The 12096-nt window shown below is 44.9% G+C and overlaps 1 pseudogene; it reads left to right on the plus strand.

Annotated features, from left to right (window-relative positions):
- The first annotated feature begins 8590 nt into the window (after positions 1-8590).
- On the plus strand, positions 8591-8700 carry LOC142874628 (uncharacterized; annotated as a pseudogene).
- Positions 8701-12096: the final 3396 nt, after the last annotated feature.

Raw genomic sequence — 12096 nt, forward strand, 5'->3', positions numbered from 1 at the left:
GTTAGAAATTTGCAGTGACATTTTTGGGGTTGTAGCAATGGAGTTGGAACCCTCTGTCAAGGGATGCTGGATATCCTGTGATGCTTAGGACACCCCTACACAATGACAAGTTGTCCCTCCTTCCCCACAGCTTTCATTTGGTCCATCAGGTGTTCATTTATCTGACATTACAATTATGGGGGCCTAGAACCTAACTCTGTTTTGTAAATAATTAAAAAGTATTTTTATACAGTTTTAATATATATTGAATTTTTCAGGAATGTAATTGTCGTGTATATCTATCAGGGCCCCACCAGGAACCAGCACACTCAAGTTAGTATGATTCAAGGAGGGTTAATCTACAAAAGAACTAATTACAAAAATCTGGACAGGTGTGGGGAAGCCAGAAGGGCTAGAGCAGGAACACAGGTCTGGCAGCAGCAGAACTGTCATCACCACTATGCCCAAGGAATAAGGGGAGGGGCTGGGCGAGGTGGCTCACACCTGTAATCCTAGCACTCTGGGAGGCTGAGGCGGGCAGATTGCTCAAGTCAGGAGTTTGAAACCAGCCTGAGCATAAGTGAGACCCCATCTCTACTGAAAATAGAAAGAAATTACTTGGCCAACTAAAAATACGTAGAAAAAAATTAGCCGGGCGTGGTGGCCCATGCCTGTAGTCCCAGCTACTTGGGAGGCTGAGGCAGGAGGATTGCTTGAGCCCAGGAGTTTGCTGTGATTTAGGCTGACGGCATGGCACTCCAGCCCAGGCAACAGAATGAGACTCTGTCTCGAAAAAAAAAAAAAAAAAGGAATAAGGGGAGGTTGATTACTAGAACCTGGAAGGGGAGAGAGTGTTGCAGAAGTTGCAGAGTGGGCAGAGCATTGCAGAGAGTATTGGTTTCCTAGGGCTGCCATAACAAATTACCACACATTTGGTAGCTTAAAACAACAGAAATTTGGCTGTGTATGGTGCCTCAGGCTTGTAAACCTAGCACTCTGGGAGGCCGAGGCAGGAGGATTGCTTGAGTTCAGGAGTTGGAGACCAACCTCAGCAAGAGCAAGATCCCCATCTCTACTAAAAATAGAAAGAAAAAAAATTAGTCACTCAACTAAAAATAGGAACAAAAAAATTAGCCAGGCATGGTGGCGGGCACCTGTAGTCCCAGCTACTCAGGAGGCTGAGGCAGGAGAATTGCTTGAGCCCAGGAGTTTGAAGTGGCAGTGAGCTATGATGATGCCACTGTGCTCCAGCCTGGGTGACAGAGCAAGACTCTGTCTCAGAAAAAAAAAAAAAACACAACAACAACAACAACAAAAACACCCAGAAATTTATTCTCACTATTCTGGAGGCCAGAAGTCTAAAACAAAGCAAGGCCACAGTCCAGAGGCCCTAAAGAAGAATCCTTCCTTGCCTCTTCCAGTTTTCCTGTGGCTCCCAGTGTTCCTTGCCTGTGGCTGCATAATTCTCTGCTTCATCCAATCTCTGCTTCCATCTTCAGGTGGCCATCGACTCTTCTCTGTGTCTTCTCTTCTGTCTCCTATAGAGACACACTTGTTATTGGATTCAGGGCCCACCTGGTATAGTCTCTTCTCGAAATCCTTAATTAAATCTGCAAAGATCCTTTCTTCAAATTAAAGTCATGTTCACAGGTTCCAGGAGTCACAATGTGGACACATCTTTTGGAGGCCTCCATTCAACTCACCACAGCCACCTTGAGATGGCAGTGATCTTCGGTTGAGTGACACAGCCAAGAAGGTAGCCAGAGAAATAAGTGCCCCAAGCTACCTTTCCTCCCTCACTCCATCTCCTGCCAGGGGTCCCACTGGACAAACCCAGTGGGAAACGAGAGGCCATGAGAATGTTCGGTGGGTTATGCTCCTAGGGCTGAGAGCAGTGAGAGCAGAGTAGAAAGGGTAGGAGCATGCATCAGGAGTGACAAACAAAAAATAGCAGCACACCATGTAAATCAAAGGAAGATTGGACTCTGTTTTATTTGGAACTTCAGCAGGAAAGTTCTCCCTTGAAGAAATACCAGTATTGAGGCCGGGCGCTGTGGCTCACGCCTGTAATCCTAGCTCTTGGGAGGCCGAGGCGGGTGGATTGCTCAAGGTCAGGAGTTCAAAACCAGCCTGAGCAAGAGCGAGACCCCGTCTCTACTATAAAAATAGAAAGAAATTAATTGGCCAACTGATATATATATAAAAAAATTAGCCGGGCATGGTGGCGCATGCCTGTAGTCCCAGCTACTCGGGAGGCTGAGGCAGGAGGATTGCTTGAGCCCAGGAGTTTGAGGTTGCTGTGAGGTAGGCTGACGCCACGGCACTCACTCTAGCCTGGACAACAAAGTGAGACTCTGTCTCAAAAAAAAAAAAAAAAAAAAAAAAAAAAAAAAAAAAAAGAAATACCAGTATTGAATGGCAATACCTCCGGTGGTGTTTAAGTTAATAATGTAACTCACCTTACTATTCTGCATTTGTAACTGTTGCACATTCACAGGGATTCTGTGTAAGGTGCAGGCTTATGACTATTATATCTTCTAGCAGGGATCTGTCCCAGCACGTACATATTTAAAGACATGTTCTTGTTTTGTAAGTTTCTTTTTTCCCCTTATGATAATTGAGACATTTTATGGTTTAATTTTATGAAACCATAATGCAGTTTCGTTATATTCTATGCAGTGTTAAAGGTGGCATTGCAAAATATTTATTATAAGAAAGGGGCATTGGGTTGCATAAAGTTGAGAACTACAGGTATAGGTAACTCATAGTGCCAGTATGCTTAAATGCTGTATAAATAGTATCTACTGCTATAAAGGCTGTTATCACCTTTCCTTACTTCTAGGCATAATTAGGAGAAAGTAAAGCCTGGAGCCAGTTCCCCGGGGAAGGTAGTGCTGAGAGATGCAAGCCTGGGTCCCAAGAAACAATTGGCTCTAACTCTGCCACTCCTATCCTGAAGCAGGAGGTCTCCAGAGGAAGGGACTGTTTCTCTAGAGCCCTGGGAGGCCCAGATGAGCCCCCCTGCATGGTACACCTGCTCGGCTCCCTCTGAGCACACTTGAATGGTCCCCTAAAGTCTGAGCAGCCTGGCCAGACCTGGCCCCAGAGCTGCAAACCAGACAGCCCAGGAAGAGCTGCCATCAGCGGGTTGGCAAGGTAGAAGGGAGCGGGGTTGGTCCAGGAGCGGAGGCGCTGTCTCATCCCCAAGGGAAGGGAGCAGTGAAGAGAAGGAGAAGGAGGAGAAAAAGAGAGGAGTACCAAAGGCAGGAGTAGTGAAGTGAGCCCAGGGAAGGCTGACTCAGGACAGGCCAAACAGCTCTAGAGTGGAAGAACAGGATGCTTGTTACCTCCCTGTTAACACTGGCCATTCAAGACCTCTGCCTACATCTCTCTGTCTCTATCTCATGGCAGGCCATTTCCTGCCACAGTCAGGACCCGCCCACAGAATTACTTTGGCAATCCCTCCAAAGGCCACGCTAAACCATGCCTGTGTGCCTTTAGGTTTGCAGTTCTCTGCCTGAATTGCCTTTGCATGGTTTATGTAGCTGAAAGCTGCATTGAAAATATCACCTTCTCCATGAAGTATTTCCCAATTCAGACAGAATTACTCTCGCCTCTGTGTTAAAATCCACAGGTATCTAAGATATACTAGATACCTTGCACTAATGTAGTACAGTTTTATCAAACTTTAGTGTACATCAGAATCACCCAAAAGGCTTGTTAAAACACAGTGCTGGAATCCTTCCCCAGAGTTAGTGATTTTGATTCTGGTCTGCAGTGGGGCCAAGAATTTTCACTCTAAGAAGTTCCCAGGTGTTATTAATCTTGCTGGGCCAAGGATCACACTTTGAGAACCACTGATTTGGTGGCTATCATCCAGGGTATGGTCAGTGCTTACTTATCAATTGATTCAGTGAATATCTACTGAGGGCCTGCCATGTGCCAGACACGGACCAGGTGTTGAGTATTCAATGATAAGCGAAGAAGACATAGAAATTAACCCTACTTCCAGTCAACTAGGGGAGATATATTAAGCAAAAAAAGCCATTAAATATGTAATAACAAATTGTGATAAATGCCCTGAAAGAAAAGAATATTATGAGAAAGAATAAGAAGAACCTCTATAAGAACCTATTTCAGATTGGGTGGTCAAGTAAGGCCTTTTGGGGGAAGGGACATTGCTATAAGCACACTTAGAGTAGTATATATAGAGTGTACTTACTGCCCTGCGTTGTTACCAGCTACCACTAGGCTGTGTGCTCCTTGAAAGCTAGAATCTTATCTTTATTAATATCCGTGCCTTCAGCACACTATACAGAGTAGGATCTTGGTAGCTAGTGAAAGAACGGATGGAAAGATGGAGGGATCGCGGGAAGAATGAACACACGAATGAATGAAACATCAGATGAATGTACGCATGCGTACATGTATGGATGGATGGGAGGATGATAGATGGGCCACTGTCTTCAGCAGCAACACAGAATCAGGATTCTTGGTGGTACCAGTGAGGCAAACTGATAGAAATGTAGCTGACTCCTTTACTATATTTCCAAACTCTGTTTATCATTTAAGGTGACCACTAATGGCCTCTCCTCCCCAAAGTCCCTTGATTACCATCGCCAAGCCCCACTCCACACATGAATGAGTTGCTGTCACCTCTTGCACTCCCACATGTGCCACATCACACTTACATCAACGCACACAACTGCCTTACGCTTGCCACCTGTGAACCACCTGTTGCAAGTTTCTCAGGGCAAGCTGTACTCCCTGTGTTAGTCTTAGAAGGAAAAAGTGGTGGGGGAGGAAGAAAAGAAAGCTTTTCTCCTACCCGTGAGCCAAAGAAGTCACAGAGGTCAGTGGGTGGTAAGGAGATTCCTGCTCTGATAATTCGTCACATGACTTCAAAGAAAAGCACTTTCGTTTTCTTCTTTCTTTCTTTCTTTCTTTCTTTCTTTCTTTCTTTCTTTTTTAGGCTAATCAAGTGAAGCAGTGAGAGTGGCAAAAAAGGCCTTTAATGTCTCATTCTCTCTGGACACATGTCTTAAGCCTCTTAAGAGGAGCAGAGTTTATTTAGAGATTCAATTTGAATCACAATAAAGAGAAGAAAAACATCCAGGATCCCTCTGGGGTGTAAAAATTTGAGAGAGAAAACTGTACACAGACTACTCCCTTCCCTTTAAAGAATCTCCAGCTGAGGTTGAAGCTCACTGGTTTTTCAGGCTTCAAGACTCTCACACACTTGTTTCCAGTCCCATCGGAGCTCTTAGACACCCAAGCACAGTCCTCCTTTGCTGAAGGAACTCAGAGTCAGAAGGGAATTTCCAAAAGATCTGGAGGTGGAAGCAGAGGTGTTCTCTATCCAAAAGAGGACAGCTTAAAGAATCTGGGACATGAAATTCTCCAGAGATTGAAATAAAATACTTCTTAATTGTAACAGAGCTGAATAGATAATTCTCAAAAGAGGGCAAGAGATCAACAGATATGGGCATGAATGTCTAACCCCAATAATAATTAAAGAAATGCAAATAAAGATTTCATGTGTCTGTGCACACGCACACGCACATGCACACACACATTTTACACTATAATATTCTGTGGGTGTCAGGATGTCCTGAAACCATCTCCACTGGGACTATAATTGGTACTACACTTCTGAAATCCTTGGGTAGTAGTTCTCAAGTGTCTGTAAAATGTTGATATTCTTCCCCTCAAAACAGAAGAGGATGGAATTTAACATCAATTTATTCCTAATTCCAATCACCTATCCTAAGGGAATCATTTGAAACACAAAAACAAAACAACAACAAAAAGCTCAACTAACAATGATACTAATCACAAAGATATTCATCCTTGTGTTATATGTAATAGTGAAAGACTGGAAACAAACTAAAAGTCCAGCAACCAGATCATGGCTGTTGGTTGGACATTTATAGAAGAGTCTTTATCCATGCCCAATTATGTGCGCAGCAGGGTTCTCTTGGGGAATGTGCTAGCAATGATGTTGTCTAGGGTGCAGCAGGCTCCAGCTCCTTCAGGTGAGCACCTTGATTGAGTCCCTTGAGACCAAACCCTGGTTCTCAATTTCTCAGGGTCAGAACTAGCTTTTCTTAAAGTACCACAGAAGTATGGTCCCTTGGGGAGAGGCTTACTCTCACTCAAACTGCCCAAGGCTGATGTAGCCAGTGATGCCAATTTATTAGTCCACAGTGGGTGACATCCCTTTCCAAACAGCATTATATGTGTACTCATCCACTGCCCAATGTCTGTTCCCCAGCTGGTATTGTGGCAGATAGAAAGAAAAATTGGAAGTTTACTTGGTGAGCAGCATGTTTGACTAAAAGAAAATGGACAGTCTTGAGGAGTACTTTTTCAAACCAGGATGAGGGCTGGTGAAAGGTCCCTGATCTATAGGAGAGACAAGTTGTCTAATGGCTGAGATGCTTGTTTCTTTTGAGCAAGTGTTTCTCTCCCCTGGAAAGCAAAGGCTGCTTGGTGACCAGTTTGCTTTTCTGCACCTGCTTTTCCATGCTCACTGCAACTCTTTGTGTTAATCAATTCCATTCTTAGCACAGGTGACTGAGCAATCCAGGGGGTGCCACCAGCTGGATCAATCGTAGTCCCTTCTTCAGGCATATGGACTTGGGATTGTGCTAGATAATCTACTGCTGCTCAGCTCCAAATTCAATCTTCATTAACTGCTCTGCAAAAATGTAGCTGGACAATTGTAATATTTTTCCTTTGCCAACTGACAGATGTTAAGCTTTATCAGTAAAGGCCACTAGAGATACATCACAGGGGGAAGGAATTTCTTTTCTCTTATGCTAGTGCACTCTGCTCAGCAGGCCCCTGTAGCATGCAGTGTCCAAATTCTACAGCATAGACAACTGCTCCAGTGTCCAGCTCCTGCAGTGCAAGCAACTTCTGCAGTGCATGGTGGCCAGCATCAACCGAAGGCCAGCAGCTTCCCCTGGAACCCCACCTAAGGGTGCCTTTGTAGAAGGAGTGACTCTGGCAGACACCTCCCAAGCATCCTAGAAGGTGGATTTCCAGCAAGTTCCATCAGTGCAGCACCACAGTGCCTTCTCTACCATTCAGTGAACTGCAGCCACACTCTCTCCAATAAGGTCAGATCTCAGCCATCAGGGTAGGGAGTGGGGGGCAGTTTCTGCCTCGGACGTTCTATCTCAGCCCTAGGGGCAGTAGAGGCTCCTTATGGCTGCTCTCCCCATACTCTTTAGAATTCTCTTTACTTCTTACTGGCCAATCTTTAATTACTCCTGCTAAAACAAAAACATTAGGGCCGGGCATGGTGGCTCACGCCTGTAATCCTAGCACTCTGAGAGGCAGAGGCGGGCGGATTGCTCCAGGTCAGGAGTTCAAAACCAGCCTCAGCAAGAGGGAGACCCTGTCTCTACTAAAAATAGAAAGAAATTAATTGGCCAACTAATATATATAGAAAAAATTATCTGGGCATGGTAGCACATGCCTGTAGTCCCAGTTACTTGGGAGGCTGAGGCAGGAGGATTACTTGAGCCCAGGAGTTTGAGGTTGCTGTGAGCTAGGCTGATGCCACAGCACTCACTCTAGCATGGGCAACAAAGCGAGACTCTGTCTCAAAAAATAAAATAAAATAAAATGTAAAATAAAATCATTAGGCAAATTAAATTTAACAGAATTTAATTGAGCAAACAAGGATTGGAGAGTTGGGCAACCTGCCCCCTAACCCCAGAACCAGAATAGGTTCAGAGCGATTCTGCCACTGCCATGCGGTCGCAGAGGATTTGTGGATGGCAAAAAGAAAGAGAAGTATGGGATACAGAAGGAAGCTACAGAAACAGCCGAATTAGTTACAGCTTGGCGTTTGCCTTATTTAAACATGGTTTGAACAGTTGGCCTCTTGATTGGCCAAAAGTCTGTGATTGGTACAAGAATAGGTTAGCATTTGTTCCCATAGAGTTAGATTGCAGTTCACTATACACAGAGGAACCATTAAGCAGAACTTAAAATATTTAAGGAGGCAGCTTTAGGCTAAACTTAACACGCCAATCCTGTTATAGTTAATACTTCTTTATGTTAAACTTTCTCTATTCAAATTACTGTGTGGTTTCTCTCTCCTGATTGGACCCTCACTGATAGAGGACTATGATGTAAGATTCAGTCTTTTTCTCTGGGTGACTAGATTAGATAGAGATAAACTTGGGAGTACTAGGTGGCCACCTTTTCTGCTGCGTGGATTGGAAAAGTAGAAGATGCTGGTCTGTAGAGCAAAAGAGAAGAATTTAAAGAGGTGCACAAAAAGAAGAAACATGTGATGAAGACACAGAGGCCTGATGGCATTCGAACCCGTGAATACCAGTGTGTCTCTCAAGTCCATGGGGCCCAGTGCGACTCCCCAGTATCCTAATAATTAATGTCTCACTCCTGTGTTTTTCAGTTTAAGCTAGCTCTCGTACGTTTCTATAATTTCCAACCAAAGAGACTTAACTAATCTGACCCTGGGAGACACTGTGCCGCCTTTCACTGAGTATTCATTTCATTAGAACATGAGAGTTTAAGAGATGTCCCCTTCTGAGACAATATCATTCATAAAAGTACAAATGAGAAACAACTGAGCTTTGCACAGCAGCAGTACCGTAGCCAATGAGGTTTACTCAAGGCGCGATTATTGCTAATTGAAAACTTATTTTAAAAAATGAGAAATGACTGAAAAGTCCAATAGATATGTAATGGGAATAGTACAGTATTTTGAAAATGTGCTCGTTTCTTAATGTGCTGGTTTCTTTTGCCTTTTTCCCCTTGGCATAATCACATGGGCTGGCTGTTTTCCACCTGCTCCTTCAGATACAAGGTCCATGGTTTTTCATCCTGCTTTTTGTACTGGGAGGTTGACCTCTATAGAATACTAATCTCTCTGCCCTCCGGTCCTGTCCTGCTAATGGGAGGCAGTGGAAAGAATGTGAAAGCAGGATGAGAGAGAGGTCAGGGTATGTACTGTCCTGCTCCCTCTCTGCCTGACCACAGGTAGGCAATGGCTGTGCTCTCCCACCTGGATTCCTGTCTGGCAATCTCTCTCCCGCAGCTGCAGGGGGTATGTTGCTCCTTGGGCCTCAGGGTAGTATTGCTGTCCCACATCCCTAGTCCCTGAGTGCTAGCCATTGCTTATTTGTTACTTTAGCCTTGCCAGCACTTTTGTAAACAATCCATTAAACTCTTCAGTGACCACATTGAGTAAACCATCTGTTTTCTGCGGAGATCCTGGCTAATACAGCATCCGCGAGGAGAAGGGGAGGGCAGGGATTAGAATTTGTAACAGAAGAAATACAAAGAGCAAGACAGAGGTTTCTGACAAGCAAAATGGGATTAGGTAGAAAGACAAAAGCTAAAGGCAAGCTATTTAAATTCTGGCTTCATTCCTACTGCATAACAAACCCAGCAGCTAAAAGAAGAAAGAAAAATTTAAAATTATAAGATTATAAAATATTTAAATAAAACAAAAATAAAAATAAATAAATTCTGGCTTCAGATTATTCTTTAGTTAGGCCCTTTGTTATTTTCCCTGTTAACCAGTGAGTGAAACAGTGTGAAGGAGACTACATCAGAGAGAAAGAATACAGAAATCTTTGTTTCTCTGCACATTCCCGGCTGAGCTGTGATATAAATCTGTAACCACTCCAGGGATATGGCTAATTTATAGAGGCATAGGACGGAATATTATGATTTCAGCAAATGTTGATGAGTAAGATATTATAATGTACTACTAAGTGAAAAAGTAGAGCATGAAATGTATGGTCATTACGATCTCAACTATGTTAAATGTGTCCGCAAATACACACAGAAAAAAATATTTTTAAGAAATTCACAAAAATGTAGGAAGAGTTTGCCTGTAAGTGGAAATAGGAGTGGGATTTACTTTTTTCCTTTATATTTTTTCTTTATTTTGCAACTTTTCTATCATGAGTATGAATTACTTTTATAGCCAGAATTTTATTTGATGATGATGATGATGACAATGATGATGATGATTTTTAGAGACAAAGTCATGCTATGTTGCCCAGCCTCCAGTACAGTGGCTATTCACAGGTGCCATCATAGCTCACAGCAGCCTCAAATTCCTGGGCTCAAGATATTCTCCTTCCTCAGCCTCCTGAGTAGCTGGGACTACAGGTACATGCCACTGCACCACTCTTTAAAAAAATTTTTTTGTAAGGCCGGGCGCTGTGGCTCACGCCTGTAATCCTAGCTCTTGGGAGGCCGAGGCGGGCGGATTGCTCAAGGTCAGGAGTTCAAAACCAGCCTGAGCAAGAGCGAGACCCCGTCTCTACTATAAATAGAAAGAAATTAATTGGCCAACTGATATATATATAAAAAAATTAGCCGGGCATGGTGGCGCATGCCTGTAGTCCCAGCTACCCGGGAGGCTGAGGCAGAAGGATCACTCGAGCCCAGGAGTTTGAGGTTGCTGTGAGCTAGGCTGACGCCACGGCACTCACTCTAGCCTGGGCAACAAAGCGAGACTCTGTCTCAAAAAAAAAAAAAAATTTTTTTGTAGAGATAGGGTCTTGCTATGTTGCTTAGGTCAATCTCCAACTCCTAACCTCAAGTGATCCTCCGGCTTCAATTTCCCAAAGTGTTGGGATTACAGGCATGAGCCACTGCACCTGGCCCTAGTCTTATGTTTTGAAGTCACAGGTCTTATTTTCAGAGCCAGGGGTCAGGAAGCAGGAGGTTTGAAGACGGTGACTGAGAGTCCTAGTGCCTGGTCTGTTTTGTTTTTTATGAGACACACACTTCTCGTTCTGCTCACATTATCAGGAACGAGCCATGCTGACTCTGGCAAGTCCCAGCCAAGGAATTTGCCTCCAGATATGCCTTGGACTGGTTAGAGTCAAGAGCCTCAGCAAACCCTTGGAGTTAACTCTTTCTTTAGAAAGCAGTAGGCAGGGACCCTTCTGCCGAGGGCTGCGTGCAGGAGTGGGGCTGCTTCAGCGGATCCCACTCAGCATCCTGAGTACATATTGTAGAGATACAAGAGTACTTAGTCTTCCAGGCAAGGTTAGCTTGGGCCACCCTGTAGTGGACTCCTGGGAGACAAGTCAAGTCACAACTAGCCCAGTCCTTGGAGAGCAAACATGAGACTCTATCACCAGTGATAAGCACAGAGTGTGACTGGTGTCCTCGGAGAGTAGAAAACAAAGTTGGGCCAGCTTAATCAGGCCTGCATAGAGACATGTAAGTTGATACCCCTCTTCCTGTCCAGATGAATGTGGTTCTGTTTGGGCCTTTGCTTGGGCCCTCCCTCTGCTTGAAATGCCGTCTGCCCTATCCCATCTCTGCCTACCAGATTCCTGTCTGACTTACCTTTGGAATATTTAGGTAGAATAGCAAGAAGTCTACCATTGCTGGATTCTGGGCATTAGGTACCCACCTCATCTGCTTGTGCTTTCTGGGGGCACAGACAGGTGCCTCTTGCAGGCCGATGCCTCGATGCCTCACACGCAAGAGGGGTAGAGGGAGGGCAACTGCTGTAAGGTGGATATTTGCATTTCTATATGTTTTGTTTTGTTGTGGTTATTGATGTGGTTTTCAGTTTCATTTCCCTTTAGATACCCTCCACCTGGGCTAGTCACCCTCCACCCACCACAGGCTCAAGTCTGTGAGAAGAGTCTTCCCCTAAACCCTCACTCAGACTCATGGTAGCCACAGAGCTTGCCACAGCAGTGCCCGGGTTCAGGCCTGGACAAGGGTCTGGGAAAGGGAAGAGACTGCAAACCCCATCCACCTGCTCACCTCTGGGTACACTTGCCCCGAACGCCTCTGCTTCCCGATGGGACGGGCTGCCCAGAGTGCTGCCTGTACCTCCTACCGTGACCAGAATTGAAGATCAAGAAGGAGGTAAAAATTCTCCATACAGAGCCCTGGGCTCTGTGGCCCTGTGGCTGGCCACTTGCCTGGTCCAGAGCAGAGCTGGTGTCTCTGGATGAGGGTAATGGGAAGCATCCCTTTGCCCTCTGAATCCTGCTCATTCTTCCATCCGTACCCATTATGCCACCCAGTCATGGCGGGCACCTAGGCAGGAAGGACCACAGGTGTGGCCTCACTACCTGTCCTTGCTCCCTA

The sequence above is a fragment of the Microcebus murinus genome, chromosome 12 (genome assembly GCF_040939455.1).
Source record: "Microcebus murinus isolate Inina chromosome 12, M.murinus_Inina_mat1.0, whole genome shotgun sequence".
Taxonomy (NCBI): domain Eukaryota; kingdom Metazoa; phylum Chordata; class Mammalia; order Primates; family Cheirogaleidae; genus Microcebus; species Microcebus murinus.